We start from the raw sequence: 18007 nt of genomic DNA on the forward strand, positions 1-18007 counted from the left end.
CTAAGATCCAATTTCATGAAAATCTGGGCTCCATGCAGGGGCGTGAACACTGAATCCAACAGAGGTAACGGGTATCGGTTTCGAACCGTGATCTCGTTCAGCACTCTGTAATCATTGCATGGACGGAGTCCGCCGTCCTTCTTGCCCACAAAAAAGAAACCAGCACCCATCGGGGAGGGTGGAGTTCCGGATCAACCCGGCAGCTAACGAGTCCCGGATGTAGGTCTCCATTGATTCGCGTTCCGGACGTGAGAGGTTGTACAGCCTGCTGGAAGGGTACTCAGCACCCGGTATCAAATCAATGGCACAATCGTACGGACGGTGCGGGGGGCAGCGTGAGTGCCAGATCCTTGCTGAAGACGTCAGCAAGGTCGTGGTACTCGGCTGGCACCGCCGCCAGATTGGGGGGGACTATAACCTCCTCCTTAGCTGTCACACAGGGTGGAACCAAGGATCCTAAACCACTCCCGGGTGGCAGGTTTCGCTCCACTGAACCCACCACCCATGACGGCAATCAATCCGGGGATTGTGTTTTAACAACCCATGAAAACCCAAAATCACTCGGGAGGTAGAAGGTGTTACATAAAACACAATCTCCTCCCTGTGATTCCCAGACACCACCAATGTCACTGGCTGAGTCTGGGTGGTTGATTAGTGGAAGAAGGGTGCCATCTAGTGCCCGCACCGACAATGGTGACGGTAAGGCCAATAGAGGGAGCCCAACCTCCTTTGCCCATCTGCTATCCAGCAGATTTCCCTCGACCCCGGTGTCCACCAGTGCTGGGGCGTGAAGGGTTAAATCCTCACTCAGGATCGTGACTGGGATTCGTGCAGATTTACGGGGTTCTCCCGCATGGGTATTGTGACCCACCCTTAGCCCAGTCTCTAAGGACGAGTGCTGCTGTTTTGATCGTTTGGGGCATTCTCTCTGTGTGTGCTCAGTAGAGCTGCAGAGAAAACACTCTCCACGGATCAGCCTCCTTTGTCTCTGATCTGATCGTTTTTTGGCCCGGCTCGTTTCCATAGCACCGTCAGCAGGGGGAGCTGTTGTCACGTGGAGATCCCTGGCAGTGGAGCGTGGGGAAGTTGGCTCCCTTTCAGACCCGGGAGGAAGAGGGACGGCTTGTGCCTGACCACGCCCTTCGTCTCGCTCCCGTCGGTGTTCTGTTAATCGGTTGTCTAACCGTATAACCAGGTCGATAAGCCCATCTAAGTCCCGCGGCTCGTCCTTCGCCACCAGGTGCTCCTTGAGGACCAGAGACAGTCCGTTTACAAAGGCAGCGCGGAGCGCAACAGCATTCCAGCCGGCTCGCGCTGCCACGATGCGGAAGTCGACTGCATACTTTGCTGCGCTCCGACGCCCCTGTCTTATCAACAGCAGCACACTTGAAGCGGTTTCGCCTCTAAGAGGGTGGTCGAACACCTGTCGGAACTCCCTCACAAACTCAGTATAAACCGTTAGGAGCCGTGAATTCTGCTCCCAAAGCGCCGTAGCCCAGGCGCGTGCCTCTCCTCGAAGCAAGTTTATAACGTAAGCCACCCGGCTGGCGTCTGACGCGTACATGATGGGACGCTGTGAAAAGACAAGTGAGCACTGCATCAAGAAGTCCACGCACGTCTCCACACAGCCTCCGTACGGCTCCGGAGGGCTTATGTATGCTTCAGGGGAAGGTGGGGGGGTCGTTGAACGACCAGCGGAATGTCTGTTTCTGGCACACGGTCAGCAGGAGGAGGTGCTGCAGCAGCGCCCTGAGCATGCACTTCCACCTGGGCGGTGAGAGCCTCATCCTGCGATTGAGAACACTGCTCCTGCTCGGTAACTAAGTCCAACCGAGCGGCAAAGGCGGTTAAGATGTTGCTGCAGCTCACCCAACACGCCTCCTGCCTGTGCACCTCGCTCCTCCCATTGGCTGTTCAAGCGATGGTTGACGCCCCTCGGGATCCATGATGCTGGCCGAGAAATCCTGTTGTGAAAGTGACGGACACGGACCCACACAGGGGGCATTAATGAACGGACAATGGATAAGCCAAAAAGTAACAATTTAATGTTGTGAATCGCACAACAACGTACAGACAATAACAATATGGTGGACTGTCAATCATACACACCAGGTGACGTGTGGGCAGGCTCGACGATAGAAGACGCCTGGAGAGGAGAAGAGCTGGATCCCCACACAGCTTCCACACCAACGGAGACTGAAGAACACCGGAGCCACCAAGCCTGCGCCCCAGGTGCCGCTGTCTTCAGCAGTCAGACCCGGTACTGCTGGCAGAGAACAGAGACAGTCCAGATGAGTGTGAGTTTGCACACTCCAGTAATCCCACAGTCTGTATTAAGTTAAAGGAGGGAAAACCTCCACCTCCAATCACACACACTTGTGCAGCTCCTGGTCAACACTTATCTGAGTTGGGGTGTGAGGCGAAGCCGTCGCTGTCACACCAAATGCCAATCCTCCAGATAAGGCAACACTCCAGGAAAACGGCCCTGCAATAGAAGTTCAAGTTATACACACACAGTGTTAGTCAGCAGAGAATTTACTGAATGGTAGTGATTCTCGGCGAGGAGGTGAGTTGCAGTCGGTCTTTGTAGTGGTGGTGATGGGTGACAGCTTGTTTTGATGATGACAGCTGTCACCTCCAGCAAAGCCGACGCCCTCTCGTGCTTGAAAGCCGCACTTCAAGCAGGGCGCCATCTTGTGGTGGTGGGCCAGCAAGTACCTCCTCCTTCAGCGGCCCACACAACACCTTGCAACATGGAGCCGTGCATTTATCCTGCTGCAACATGAGGTAATGTTCTTGGAAGGCACATACAATGGGCCTCAGGATCTCGTCACGGTATCTCTGTGCATTCAAAATGCCATCAATAAAATGCACCTGTGTTCTTCGTCCATAACAGACGCCGCCCATACCATAACCCCACTGCCACCATGGGCCACTCGATCCACAACATTGACATCAGAAAACCGCTCACCCACACGATGCCACACACGCTGTCTGCCATCTGCCCTGGACAGTGTGAACCGGGATTCATCCGTGAAGAGAACACCTCTCCAATGTGCCCAAACGCCAGCGAATGTGGCAATTGCCCACTCAAGTCAGTCACGCCGACGAACTGGAGTCAGATCGAGACCCGATGAGGACGACGAGCATGCAGATGAGCTTCCCTGAGATGGTTTTCTGACAGTTTGTGGTAGAAATTCTTTGGTTATGCAAACCGAGCAGCTGTCCGAGTGGCTGGTCTCAGATGATCGTGGAGGTGAACATGCTGGATGTGGAGGTCCTGGGCTGGTGTGGTGACACGTGGTCTGCGGTTGTGAGGCTGGTTGGATGTACTGCCAAATTCTCTGAAACGCCTTTGGAGACGGCTTATGGTAGAGAAATGAACATTCAATACATGAGCAACAGCTCTGGTTGACATTCCTGCTGTCAGCATGCCAATTGCACGCTCCCTCAAATCTTGCAACATCTGTGGCATTGTGCTGTGTGATAAAACTGCACCTTTCAGAGTGGCCTTTTGTTGTGGACAGTCTAAGGCACACCTGTGCACTAATCATGGTGTCTAATCAGCATCTTGATATGGCACACCTGTGAGGTGGGATGGATTATCTCAGCAAAGGAGAAGTGCTCACTATCACAGATTTAGACTGGTTTGTGAACAATATTTGAGGGAAATGGTGATATTGTGTATGTGGAAAAAGTTCATCTCATACAAAATGGGAGCAAAACCAAAAGTGTTGCGTTTATATTTTTTGTTTCTGAATCCTCATGACATGGGGAACAAATAGGTACCATTTTTTCAAAAGTTGAACTGAAAATTACCCCCAAAATAGCCAGCTGTGGGTATGTCTAGGCAGATTCAAATTTCCAGCCCTGTATATGTGTTGGCCATCTCTGTTTATTTAATCCCTTTCTACAGCACACTCAGCACAGCACAGCAACAGCACCACCAGCAAAACAACAACATGCTTAGGCTGAGGCTGTGGGTATGACCAGGCGGATTCAAATTTCCAGTCCTGTATATGTGTTGGCCATCTCTGTTTATTTAATCCCTTCCTTCAGTTACTTTATGTTCTTAACTGTTAAGCATCTGACTGTCCTGTACAACCCAGTTTGCCTTCCTGTCTGAATACATAAATTTTATGTTTGTAAAATTGCAATGTAAAAACAGTGAAATACACCACTACCTCAATTTTGATTCATTGATATTTACATTTACTGTTACCTACCTTTTGTGTGTAATTTTGTTATAAATTTGATTGCAAAACAAAGTCTGCATGAAGGACTTCAAATGTGTTTGTCTTTTAACCCAGTATTTCCACTTAGTGTGGGGAGTCCACCTGTTATAGTTCTGCTGGACAAATTTTAGCCTATTAACTATTATACGAGGTCTATTAGATAAGAAACCGACACTTTTTTTTAACTATATGGATTTGAATGACGTGCGATTACACCAATCATGCTTGAACCCTCGTGCGCATGCGTGAGTTTTTCACGCATGTCGGTGACGTCATTTCCCTGTGGGCAGGCCTTGAGTGAGATGTGGTTCAGCCCTCTCGGCTGAATTCCTTTGTTTCACACGCTGCTCGAGACGGCACGCGTTGCTTTATCAAAAATTTTTCTGGACCTGTGAGGAATATCCGAGTGGACACTATTCGAGAACTTTAGCTGGTTTTTCGGTGAACGTTTACGGCTAATGAGAGATTATGGGGTGTTTCTGTCGCTGTAAGGACTTCCCACGGAGCGGGAGGTCGCGCAGCGCTCCCAGGCGCCGTCGTCGGCCTGTTTCAACCTGAAAACATCCTAATTTAAGGCTTAATTCACTCAGGACATCGTGAGAGAACAGAGAAGATTCAGAAGAGGCCGGCATGAGGACTTTATGTGGACATTCCACTGTTTAAGGACATTTTGTAATGAAAGATGTGCGCGCAAATTCGCCGAGTCATTTCCGTGACGACTCAGCGAATCCGTCTGCGCCGCGACAGGAAAACACCTCCGTGTTGAAAACCATTTGTAAAATTCAGGTGGCTTTTGATGGCTTTCAACAAGTGAGTAACTGAGAAATTGTTTAACAGCTTGGGCATGTTCCAACTTGCCCGTTAAGGTTTCCAACGGAGGTGTTTTTCCTGTCGCGACCCCATGCAGTCGGGTCTGGCCCGACATGTGACTCTGCCCGCACGTTTCTTTCATTACAAAATGTCCATTAACAATGGAATGTCAGAATAAACTCCTCATGCCGACTTCTTCTGAAAGTTCTCTGTTCTCTGACGACTACTGGGTCAACAGAGCCTGAAATGTGGAAGTTTTCAACTTGAAATGGCGAGACGCTGCCGCCTCGAAGCGCAGATCGCCATCAGGCGCCGTGGGCCGTTTTCTACGGTCGACAGCCCGATAAACCTGGTCGGGCGCCAGGAGGCACCTGTTGAGGGGGGTGTCCTGTTGTGTGGGCCACCAGAAGAGGAGGTACTGCTGGCCCCACACCAGAGGACGCCCTGCCTGAAGTGCGGGCTTCAGGCACGAGAGGGCGCTGCCGCCACGGACACAGCTGAGGGTGACAGCTGTCACTCATTATCTCTTGACAGCTGTCACCCATCCATGCTTCATCATCTCACTCCATAAAACCCGGACGTCATCTCCACCTCATTGCCGAGATATTGTCGAAACCGTTCAGGTAATATTCTCAGCCTTAAAGTAAACTGTGTGTCAGTCTGAACTCTTTTTGCAGCCGCTTTCCTGTGGTGTTCCTTATATCTGAGAGACTGGCGTTTGGTGTGATCAGCGACGGCTTCGCTTCACACCTCTACCAGATAAGTGGTTAGACAGGAGCTGCACAAGTGTGTGTTAGAGGTGGAGGTGGAATTCCCACCGTTGTGTTACTGGGTGTGCACACACCCATATCTTATTGTCTCTGCTCCCTGCCAGCAGTACCAGATCCAACCTTCGAAGACGGTGGCCACCTGGGGACTCGGGACTTGGCGGCTCAGTATTCTCCGGGTTCGGTGGCGGAGGAAATCGTGTGGTTCCGGTTCATCTCAGGACAGACATCTTCTATCCTCGAGCCTGCCACACGTCACCCTGTGATTGACTGTCTGCAAAATTCACATTCCTCTGTGTTGTGGTTGTGCTCATTCACAACAGTAAAGTGTTCATATTCGACTCTTCATTGTCCGTTCATTTACGCCCCCTGTTGTGGGTCCGTGTCACTACACTTTCACAACAGGATATCTCGGCCAGCGTCATGGATCCCGAGGGGCGTCACCCATCTGTTGGACAGCCAATGGAAGAGCAGGGTGCACAGGCGTCTGCAGGAGGCGTGCTCGGTGAGTTGCAGCAAATCCTCACCGCCTTTACCGCTCGGCTGGATTTGATGACCGAGCAAAACTCATCCTTAATCGCAGGAGGAGGCTCTCACCGCACAGGTGGAAGCGTGCGATCAGAGCGCTGCTGCGGCTCCTCCTCCTGCCGACCCGGTGCCGGATATAAACGTTCCACTGCTCGTTCAACGAACCCCCCCACCATCCGCTGAAGCATACATAAGTCCCCCAGAGCCATACGGGGGTTGTGTGGAGATGTGCGCGGACTTTCTGATGCAGTGTTCGCTCGTCTTTGCACAACAACCCGTGATGTACGCGTTCTGACGCCAGCAGGGTGGCTTATGTAATTAACTTGCTTCGTGGTGAGGCACGCGCTTGGGCTACAGCGCTTTGGGAGCAAAACTCACGGCTCCTTACCTCTTATACTGGGTTTGTGAGGGAGTTCAGAACAGTGTTTGATCACCCTAACAAAGGAGAGACCGCTTCAACAGTGCTGCTGTCAATGCGACAGGGGCGCCGGAGCGCAGCCAAATATGCAGTCGATTTCCGCATCGCGGCTGCGAGGTCCGGCTGGAATAACATTGCGCTCCGCGCCGCCTTCATAAACGGACTGTCGTCGGTCCTGAAGGAGCACCTGGTAGCTAAGGAAGAACCGCGGGATTTAGATGGGCTTATCGATCTCATTATACGGTTAGACAATCGGTTGGAGGAACGCCGTCGGGAGCGAGACGAAGGACACGCGCCGTCCCTCTCCCTTCCGGGTTCGAAAAGGTTCCGCCCTGCCCACGCTCCACAGCCTAACGCTCCGGTGGCTACAGCTCCCCCTGCTGATGAAGCTATGGACATGAGCAGGGCCACATTTAGACCACCTATCAGACAGCAGAGGCTGGCCCGCGGGGAGTGTTTTTGTCTGCGGTTCAAATGAGCACATGCAGAGAGACTGCCCCAAGCGGTTTAAACACCAATGCCCGCCCCTAGAAACTAAGGCTAAGGGTGGGCCAAGACATTCACGTGGGACATACACATATTTCCACATGACTCCCAGTACAATCCTAAGCGGGGATTTACCCCTTCAAGCCCCAGCACTGGTGGACACGGGGTCAGAAGGGAATCTGCTGGACAGCAGATGGGCAAGGGAGGTAGCGCTCCCTTCGCCATTGCAGGTGCGGGCACTAGATGGCACCCTTCTCCCTTTAATCACACACAAGACACAACCAGTAACTCTGGTGGTGTCTGGAAATCATCGGGAGGAGATCGAGTTTTTGTGACTCCTTCTACCTCCCGCGTGATTTTGGGCTTCCCATGGATGTTGAAACACAATCCCCGGATTGATTGGCCGTCTGGGGTGGTGGTTCAGTGGAGCGAAACCTGCCATTGGGTGTGTTTAGGATCCTCGGTTCCTCCTGGTTACATGCTAAGGAGGAGGTCAGAGTCCCTCCCAATCTGACGGCGGTGCCGGTTGAGTACCACGATCTTGCTGACGTCTTCAGCAAGGATCTGGCACTCACCCTTCCCCTGCACCGTCCATACGATTGTGCCATTGATCTGATTCCAGGCGTTGAGTTCCCGTCCAGCAGGCTGTACAACCTCTCACGACCTGAGCGCGAATCAATGGAGACCTACATCCAGGACTCATTAGCTGCCGGGCTGATCCGGAACTCCACCTCCCGATGGGTGCAGGTTTCTTTTTTGTGGGCAAGAAAGATGGCGGACTCCGTCCATGCATTGATTACAGGGGGCTGAACGAGATTACGGTTCGCAACCGATACCCGTTGCCGTTGTTAGATTCCGTGTTCACCCCCCTGCATGGAGCCAAAATCTTTACTAAGCTGGATCTTAGGAATGCGTATCACCTGGTTCGGATCTGGAAGGGAGACGAGTGGAAGACGGCATTTAACACCCCGTTAGGTCACTTTGAGTACCTGGTCATGCCGTTCGGCCTCACCAACGCCCCCGCGACGTTCTAAGCCTTGGTTAACGACGTCTTGCGGGACTTCCTGCACCGATTCATCTTCGTATATCTGGACAATATTCTCATCTTTTCTCCGGATCCTGAGACTCATGTCCAGCATGTACGTCAGGTCCTGCAGCAGTTCTTGGAGAACCGGTTGTTTGTGAAGGGCGAGAAGTGCGAGTTTCACTGCACTTCTTTGTCCTTCCTGGGGTTTATCATCTCCTCTAACTCCGTCGCCCCTGATCCGGCCAAGGTTGCGGCGATGAGAGATTGGCCCCAACCTACAAGCGTAGGAAGCTGCAACAGTTCCTCGGCTTCGCTAATTTCTATAGGAGGTTCATTAAGGGTACAGTCAGGTAGTTAGCCCCCTGACAGCCCTGACCTCTACCAAAAGTCCCCTTCACCTTGTCGGATCGGTGCGAAGCCGCATTCAAGGAGTTAAAACGACGGTTCTCTACTGCGCCAGTTTTTGGTGCAGCCCGACCCTAGCCGCCAGTTTGTGGTTGAAGTGGACGCCTCTGACTCAGGGATAGGAGCCGGTGCTATCCCAGAGTGGAGAGACCGATAAGGTTCTTCACCCATGTGCCTACTTTTCTCACAGGTTGACCCCAGCTGAACGGAACTATGACGTCGGCAATCGAGAACTCCTTGCGGTGAAAGAGGCTCTTGAGGAGTGGAGACACCTGTTGGAGGGAGCGTCTGTGCCGTTCACGGTTTTCACTGACCATCCGAACCTGGAGTATATCAGGACCGCCAGGCGGCTGAACCCCAGGCAAGCCCGCTGGTCACTGTTCTTCGGGCGTTTTGACTTCCGGATCACCTATCGCCCTGGGACCAAGAACCAGAGATCGGATGCCTTGTCCCGGGTACATGAAGAGGAGGTCAAACTGCGCTGTCGGATCCACCGGAGCCCATCTTTCCTGAGTCCACTATCGTGGCCACCCTCACCTGGGACGTGGAGAAGACCATCCGGGAGGCCCTGGCACGAAACCCGGACCCGGGAACTGGACCAAAGGACAGACTATACGTCCCACCAGAGGCCAGGGCTGCGGTCCTAGACTTCTGTCACGGTTTCAAGCTCTCCTGTCATCCGGGGGTGCGAAGGACCGTGGCAGTGGCAGTTGTGTAAGAAGAATTAGCAGCATAAATTAGCTCCTTCAAATCATTGTCCATCAGCAAAACGAACTCTGCCATGTTTAGCTAAAAGCCGCCCCAGGTAGTGTGAGCATGCGCGGTGGTCAGGCGAGCAATAGCACATTTCATACAGCACCAAAATTGCACGCTAAAAAATAACTATTGCAAGGTCAATGAAACACAATGGCAAAATGTACGAATAATCAAATTAGTGCTGTGGTGATCACCCTATTGACTGGTTCCTTTGAATTGCAAATTAGATCAGTACCTGCTCCCTTGCCCCACTCAGACTGTGTTGAAAGAGGGAGACATGTAGGAAAACAGGTCTTGAGGACCAAGGTTGGGCATCCCAGGCCTTAAATTGAAGGATAGACCAAACAAAGAACTTCAGTGAAAAACAACATTTATTTCACACATAAAAATTTTCAAGAGAAATCGCATTTATAAACAATTTGTGAGCACAGTCAACAAATTGTGAGTTCCTATGTACAGTGTTCTGTTTTTTATTTGATTGTTTAGTTTTTTAGCAATTGTTACACACGAATGGAGAAACTCTTCTCATTTGACGTAGTGCCTCTCTCTCTCTTTCCAGTGTGCGTTCCTGCATGTGCCTATTTCTCAGTTCAATTGCAAGCTTATGCTGGAAACTTTTGCCTCGACTCCTTGGTCCTGTACATGCCTTGTACATGTGCATTAGCAGCAGCAATATCCAGGATGTTGTAGAAGACAGCTATAGGCAATCTCTGTGTTCCTGTGCACACTGTGTAAGCACACAGTTTTTGATCCAGCCCATCAACACCACATTTCAAATGGTTGTAGTCTATGATTACATTTGGTTTTTGCAGCAAATCTTCTTCACGCTCCATTTTCTTGTGCTGAGAAGACACACATTTTTCTTCTTTTTAGCTGCATAAACTGTTAGCAGGGCACTGGCCAGAAGTGAACACCTGTGTTGAAAACTCCTCACGTTCTCTGGTGTTTTTTTTACCTGCTCTGGATATTGTGCCAAGCAGAGTTGTGTTGCATTGTAGAAGCCTGTTTGCCAGAGACAAAGATGTGGAAAAATTGTCCATAGTGACAGTTCTGCCTCTATCTAAAAAGGGTTCCGTAAGCCTTGTCACAACATTGTCTGCAAGTCGCTCTCCTATGGCACGGCTGGGGTCTTTTCCTAAGTAAGGAATGGCATTGCACATGTACTTAGTGTCCAAGTCTGCTGCAATCCAAAACTTTATTCCAAACTTGTCCGGTTTTAGATGCAGTGTATTGCAGAAAAGGACATCGACCTTTGCGGGAAATAACTGTTCATCAGCTGTTATGTGTTGCCCTGGTTGTATGATAGCACACAGTTCTGAACAAAGCGCCCCCAAATGTCTGAAATGGCAGCAAATTTGTCCATCTGCATGCGTTCCAAACGGGTGTCCTTGATATAGAAAAATAGAGCATCAACTCTTCATATCGGTCTCTGTAGGGACATTTGGACATGATTTCCGGAATGCCGAAGCATTTTGACCAGCAGTCACACATGGCACCGGTTCTGCCAATTGCTCCTCTGAAGAATAAAATGGCGATGAATGCCATCAGCTCGTAGACACTTGTGCTCCAGTCGGGGTTTATTTTTGTGGGCTTTGTGTACTGTGCAGTCTATGATGGTCCTCAGCAGGGTGATGTCAAATAGACAAAGGAAGCTTTGCAAGCGACTAGTCACTTTGCGTCTTGCAGTCTCCGTCAGTCCTGCATTGCTGACTGATGTCTGGGTTGTCTGCGTTGGCTGAATGGTGCTGAAGTCCTCAATTTGTCGCTGAACCCAAACAGTTCCATCTCTCGCTGTCTCACATGTCCTGCCTAAAGATAACATGAGATAAGATGAAACCTCTATTGCCCAAAAGGGAAGAACTGTTTTGCATTTAGGAGCATATATGAATAAAACCCATAAAAAGAAAGAACGTGAACACAGACAATGCTACAATATAAAAGCAAAATGTAAATACCTTTGGAGTTTCGCTTGCATCCTTGCTTTTCTGGGCCTTCTCTTCTCTATTCTGGGACTTCTGTTCAGTGCGCTTCCGCTTCTGGGATGAAGAAGACTTTTCTCCAGTGTGCCTACGTTTTTGGCACCGTGGTTTTTTTTTCAGCATGCTGTTTGCCTTTTTTGAATTGGGAAGACTTTCCTTTCACAGATGAAGGCTTCTCTTCATGATCCTCCTCTGTAACAATTATTAGTCTTTTACTCCACTTATGTGCAAGTCTCGTTTGAAGAGGCTGTTTCGGCTGTGAATCTGTTGGTGCTGGCATGTCCTCATCAGAGGAGGAATCAGAGGGGATGAACTCTGATTCACCAATAAAGGAATCTTCATCACTACTCCCTGAGTCCACATCTGGGAGTACTTGCAAAAGAGCTAAAGCCCCTGTCACAGTGGCATGTTCGTAGAGCTGCTCATTGCAGCACTGTGTTTCATTTAAATACTCCCGTAATACGCACGTACTCAGCCTTTAACAGTGTTCATTCATACTTGCAGCGGCGTGTGTTTGCGTTTTAATGTGTGCACACAGTCGTGTGTGCCATGCCGTACCAGTTCAGTGCTATTTTCTGCCTCTGTGGAAGTGCACTCTGTTCTCTACTGCATGGTGTTGTGCAACTCAAAAACAGTCATTTAACATTATTATTATTTATTATTTTTTTATGCAGTGAGTGCGCGTTTATTTTAGAGTCACAGCTCTTTTCAGCTTTGATCAGACTGATCGATCAGGGCGTTTGATGAGTGCACCGACATGCAGTGAGTACGCGTTTATTTTAGAGTCACAGCTCTGATTAGACATACACACACACAGAGAGAGAGAGAGAGTGAGGGAGGGAGAGCACACGCACGAGAGAGCACTTTTATTTTATTTTATTTTAACAAGTCTGATAGAGGACTCAGACTCCTCAAAATAAAACCTCTCTCTCTCTCTCTCTCACACACTCTCTCCCTCTCTCTGTGACAGAGAGAGGGAGAGAGTGTGTGTGTGAGAGAGAGAGAGAGAGAGAGAGAGCGTGAGAGAGTGCTTTTATGAAATGATGCGACACAGTGAAACAGTCCTCATATAATGAGTCCTGTATGATAAAGTGAAGCAATGATCTTGCAGTATTTATAGCTCCGGAAGAACAACAGGGAGATGTGAAATGGTGTACAGTACCGTGTTGAAGCATGGGCGGGCTCACAATAGCGGACAGTAGCACGGCACTGCGTGTACTCGCGTGAAGGCTCCATGCTCTGCTGTACGCCGAAGAAAATTAAACATTTTTAATTTCTTACATCCTATGCGCGTATCCCTCAACATATTGCTGCGTATTGAGAAAAAACTCCACGTGAAGTGGGCGTAGAGCTGCTCATTACAGCGTAGACGATACGCTGTAATGAGCAGCTCTACGAATACGCCACTGTGACAGGCCCTTAACCTCGTTTGTCGATAAGGTCAGTATTCTGAATGAGATCCCAAGGCAGGACTGATGTTTTTTATCATTTTGTTCCAATTTCCAGTTTGATGTCTGTGTCATTCTTTAGGGCTGCTTCACACATAGTACGAATAAGTACAATCAGGGCGAATCACGGCGAAACAGCTCATATGTGCAAACCACGAAAACATCGAGCCGACATCGGGAGGGACATGTCGTAGGGCAGGCATGAAGGATCCCACTGTGACAGTTTCTTGCATGAAGCATGCATGAAAACGTCGCAGTGGGAACACAGTATGAGCAGCTGGAGCATGTGTAACCCACATTGCGCAGCTGCTGTGGAAAAAAAAATACATGCCACCCACGGGATACAAACCTGTAATATACAAAAGCTCTTATTGACAGACAGAAACTTTACCACTGTGCTGCATTGCTGTCCTATAAAAGGTGCGTAAAATGCCTGAAATCAACAAGGAGATAAAGGTATTTAAAAAATAAAACCACACACCATAAAAAAAACACATTTTATTCAATTCCTCTAATCGAGCAGACAATACAGGTATCATCTGTCTGTCCCTCTGTAGATGACCCATGGTCACAGACGTACAATCATGAAATGACATGAATGAAGCAGTTCGCTCTATCATGTTCACATCTGTTGGCCCGGTGTGTCCAGCCAGCTCTGCGCGCGGTGTACAGCCTGATACACGTGTTCTGTCAATGGTGCGCCGCAGGACAGACACCGTGTCATGTGGAAATAGAGCTCACATGGGTGACGTGACATTCAGATCGCCCGCTGCATGTTATGATCTGACTGGTCTGTTTCACCTGGGGTAGTTGCGCTCGCTCGCTGCAGCCTGTTGCAACAGGTGATATATGTTTTTATGTATGGCCACGTGAGGACAGCAAACAGCAGACACACGTGCATCACAGTGGACAGTTGTAAGTTCATGTCCTTCAAAAACACGGTACGTGTTCCTCAGCTGGGACGTCCAGAAACACAGATCTGTACAGCAGCTGCTGTCACCGGACATGCCCCCTTGTCAGTTCACCACACACACCAACATGTTTGTGTGCTGAACACACACCTGATCACATAACTCTGTTATGTGATCATTCTTTTTGTTATTTGTTATGTAATTGTGTATGTGTAAAGTGTAGTACTTATTAATATACCTGTCCTGGCTGTGGTCTCTGTGTCTGTACTGTGACACGTCCTGTGCACTGAGCTGTCATTTATGTCTCTGGTCAGCAGCTGGGATGTACCTCCCATGCTGTGTGCCCCGCATGTGTCCATGTCTGTACATACATATAAGCATTTTATGCAAGTGTGCCCCCCTCCTCCCCACAGCCACATGTGTAGGGTGGTTTGGAGAAGGGGGCACGAAACACAGAAATGTAGAGTGTTTCGGGGGAAGCGAGGGGGGGTCAAGACACACGTGCACACATGCAAGACACATGTACCACATGTGTCTTGCTTTTTGCAGCACCACACTCGTGGGAACACTTAGACAAATTTCACATCCAACTCGAAAGTGATCGTCTGCTGACTGTTTTGGTGCTGACAGTGCTATGGCCAACATTTTCTAGTGTCGGGCAAGTGGTGCCGTGAGAGGGATTGAATTTCCTCTCACATGCACTCTCCGTCTTTCAGCCGCTGGTGTGCGTGAATAGTTGTAGCGACATTTGTATGAGGCGTTGGAGGCAGGTCAGATTTTTCAAGAATGGCATGCAATTCCTCCTTCGTGCACTAGTCATCTTAATTGTATTATGTGTGAAGGGGCCCTTAGCATGTGGCATGGTGTCGTTTAGACAATGACTGCAATGAGAAGTGACAGTTGTCTTGAATAACCCGCTACCTCATGTGGACTGAGGTAATCTGGCTGAGAGAAGACGGGAAATATGATGTTGTGAAACGCTCTTCAGATTTAGAATGGTTTTAGTTTGCTTGTTGATGTGATTGCATGGCAGCAGTGGTCGAGTGATGTGAACACAAACTCTCTGCACTGAAATATGATGAGACTGTTATTAAAATGAATGTCAGGTTAAAATTCACTTTTCTGTGGACCTAAAGCCACTTCACTAATGTGATGTTTCCTCCTCACAGCTCCTGGACTGGAGCATGTTTCCTGTTTTCCCTTTAGTAACTGAATCAGGTACACTCTTTGCTGTTGTCTAAATGATTAGAGATCAATGTTGGGAGCTTTTACCTTGATTAATGATCGATATTAAGTGAATCATTGCATCATTGCATTTGTTTACTCAAACACAAGGAGAAAGAACTCCTTGTGTTGCGTAAACAAATGCAATTTGATCTGAAAGAAGCCTTCAGATTTGTCAGAGTTATTGCAACCCCCTGCAGGGGTAGTACATGAGGACGGACTGTTACCTCCACCACCGATGTTGGATGGAGGTTATGGTGATTGCCTGCATTTGTTTGTTTGTTTGTTTTTTTGGTTAGTTAACACTCTCACGGCACAGTTTTGCACCTATCATCATATAATCCTAGAATAGAGTGAATTCATTTTTCAAGGGCATAGCTCAAGTTTCAAGGTCAAGAACATACCTTACATACCTTACTAAATTTTCATGCAAAAGTGAAAATTGCATAATCAGCCATAACTTCAGAATTACTCACCATAAAAACTTCCAGTTTGGCTCTTATTGTTCATCTTACAACCCCTTCACACATGACACAAAATTGTGCAAAAGATGCAAAAACTGGGAAAAATAAAACAGGGAACCGTGAAATTTCCACCTGCTGACGGGAGGGGCACACGGTAGGACAGGTGTGCATGATACAGCGGCAATGGTTTTGTGTGCATAAAATTGTTGCTGTGTGTGAATTTTACAAATAATTAATGATGCTCCTGCAAGAGGTCACTATAGTTGATGTTATTGCAATGCTCTGTTGAAAAAAAGACATTTGGAAACAAACTGCATCAAGGATTACAATTTAAACTTCAGAGAATGCATTTCTTTAAAGTTAAGCATTCACTTCAGATTACTTTCTACATAATTAGTCTGAACAGTGACATAATTATGTCATTATATGCACTGAATCATGGCGCTAGTGTATCATTACCCCCTACCCCCTGTGGAACCACATCATGCCGCTTATTGGGAATAATTAAGAAAACAGAGAGAAAATTAGTGCATGTTTGAAATTAGTGCACAAAACATTGCGGAAGAAACATTGCGCCGACGGGCAGGCGTGCATGAACCTGGTGTGAGAGTTCGTTCACGCACCGGGGTCTTTCGAGCAGGAACAGTGCCAGTGCAGTATATGGCGCCGCTTAGTGTGTATAAATTAAAAAAATAAAAACCAGGTGGTACCTGTGGAACCACATCATGGCGCTTATGTGGTATAAATAAAAAAATAAAACCAGCCGTACCGTTGAACCACATCTCGGTGCTTATGTGGTATAAAATAAAAAATAAAAACCAGTTGGTACCTGTGGAACCACATCACGCGCTTATGTGGATAATTAAGAAAAAAGAGAGAAAAACACCACCCACTGAACGCGAACTCACACCTTTCAAAACCTCTGACTGCCAGTCAGCAACTTTACCACTGAGCTACGAGCTGTTCTTTGAAAGTTGCGGGGACTCTGCCTCATATCAGGAAGGACATGGAAGTATTACCAAAAAAAGAATAAAATCACACACCAGATATAAAAACACCACATTTATCAAGTGAGCAATACAAATATGATCCATCTGTTCCTGTGGTGATGACCCATGGTCACAGACATACAGTCATGAAATGACATGTTCCCTCATCTCATTCGTGTCCACATCTGCTGGCGCGTCTCCAACTGGCCATTTGTAAAAAAGTAAAAAAGCATTTGGAAACTGAAAATTCTGTTTGTTAAGTGATTCAGCACTTTTAGCGAATGTGTGGCAATCCAGTAGATGGCAGTGTGAATACATATGCATCTGTAAAACGCTAAAACCTCAAAATTATGGCATTACTTTAAAACTAAAAATATATAGCTAATATTTTCACTTTGTAAAATGACAGAGGCGATGTTAATTTCAATAACTTGTCCGGAAATAGTTTGGTTTATTTTTATTTTTATTTATTTATTATTTATTTGCTGGCCATTCCTGTTCCCTGTGATCACCAGGTCTCTTTTGCTGAGAGAAGGCTCATCTGAGACAGAAGTACTGGCTTGTTATTTCTGTAGGTGTCAGTGTACTACAGTCAATATTAAAAGTTATCAGTTTAGCTTTTAGCTGTAACTTCCACTACATTTTTTTTTATTTTTACCCGTGACTGGGTGTGACATCTGGACAGTGGAAGGAAGGCAAGGAGGGCTTGGTGGTGGAATGAAGATGTTCAGCAAAGCTTAATGCGAACAGGTTGGCAAAAAAGAACTGGGTAGTCAGAGAGATGAGAAAGTAGACAGGAGTATAAGGAGATGTGGTGTAAGGGGAAAAAAGAGAAAGTGGCAAAAACTAGGAAAAAGGCATTTAGTGAGCTGTGCAAGAAGTTGAACAGCCAGAAAGGAGATAAGGACTTCTACTGGATTGGCTAGACAAAGGGACAGAGCAGGTTAGGGGGTTTGTGGTGTCATGGTGTCATGCGTGTTTTGATGTGTTTTGTCCTGGTATGTTGTGGTGTGAGCCCCTCGTGCGTCCTTCGTGTGCACCTGTTGTGGTCTGTGTGTTATGTGCTGGGGTGTTTGGCTGGCTTGGTTTTTGTTTTCCTGTTTCTCCCACCAGGTGGTATGCATTCAGGACTGAGTGGCTGAGCATTAGGACCTCACCCTGAACACCTGAAGTTTGTTTTCACGTGCAGGTCATCAGGGCTCACAGCTGTGGTGTATTATGTCTTGATCAGAGATTGCTGCACTTAAACCTTGAATGCACAGTGTGTGATTGCCAGAGACTCGACCTTGTGAGCAGACGTGTGAGATCGACGTCAGGAGAACAATCTCACCATCACGGACGCAGAGACCGCTCCAGGTTTGACGCCACAGTCTGTGAAGGAGGATTGGGTGAGGTCTCACACTCTTCAGCACACTTCCTGAGGTAATTTGGTTTTGGTGACTTTTATGAAGTAATGACAGTGGATTTGGTGTCCCTCACACCTTGTGTTATTGAGCTGTCACGTTATGCTAATTGTATAATCAGCTTCTGCTGCAGTGGAGATTTGAACTGAGTTTTTCC

This window comes from Thalassophryne amazonica, chromosome 20 (genome assembly GCF_902500255.1).
Source record: "Thalassophryne amazonica chromosome 20, fThaAma1.1, whole genome shotgun sequence".
Lineage (NCBI taxonomy): Eukaryota > Metazoa > Chordata > Actinopteri > Batrachoidiformes > Batrachoididae > Thalassophryne > Thalassophryne amazonica.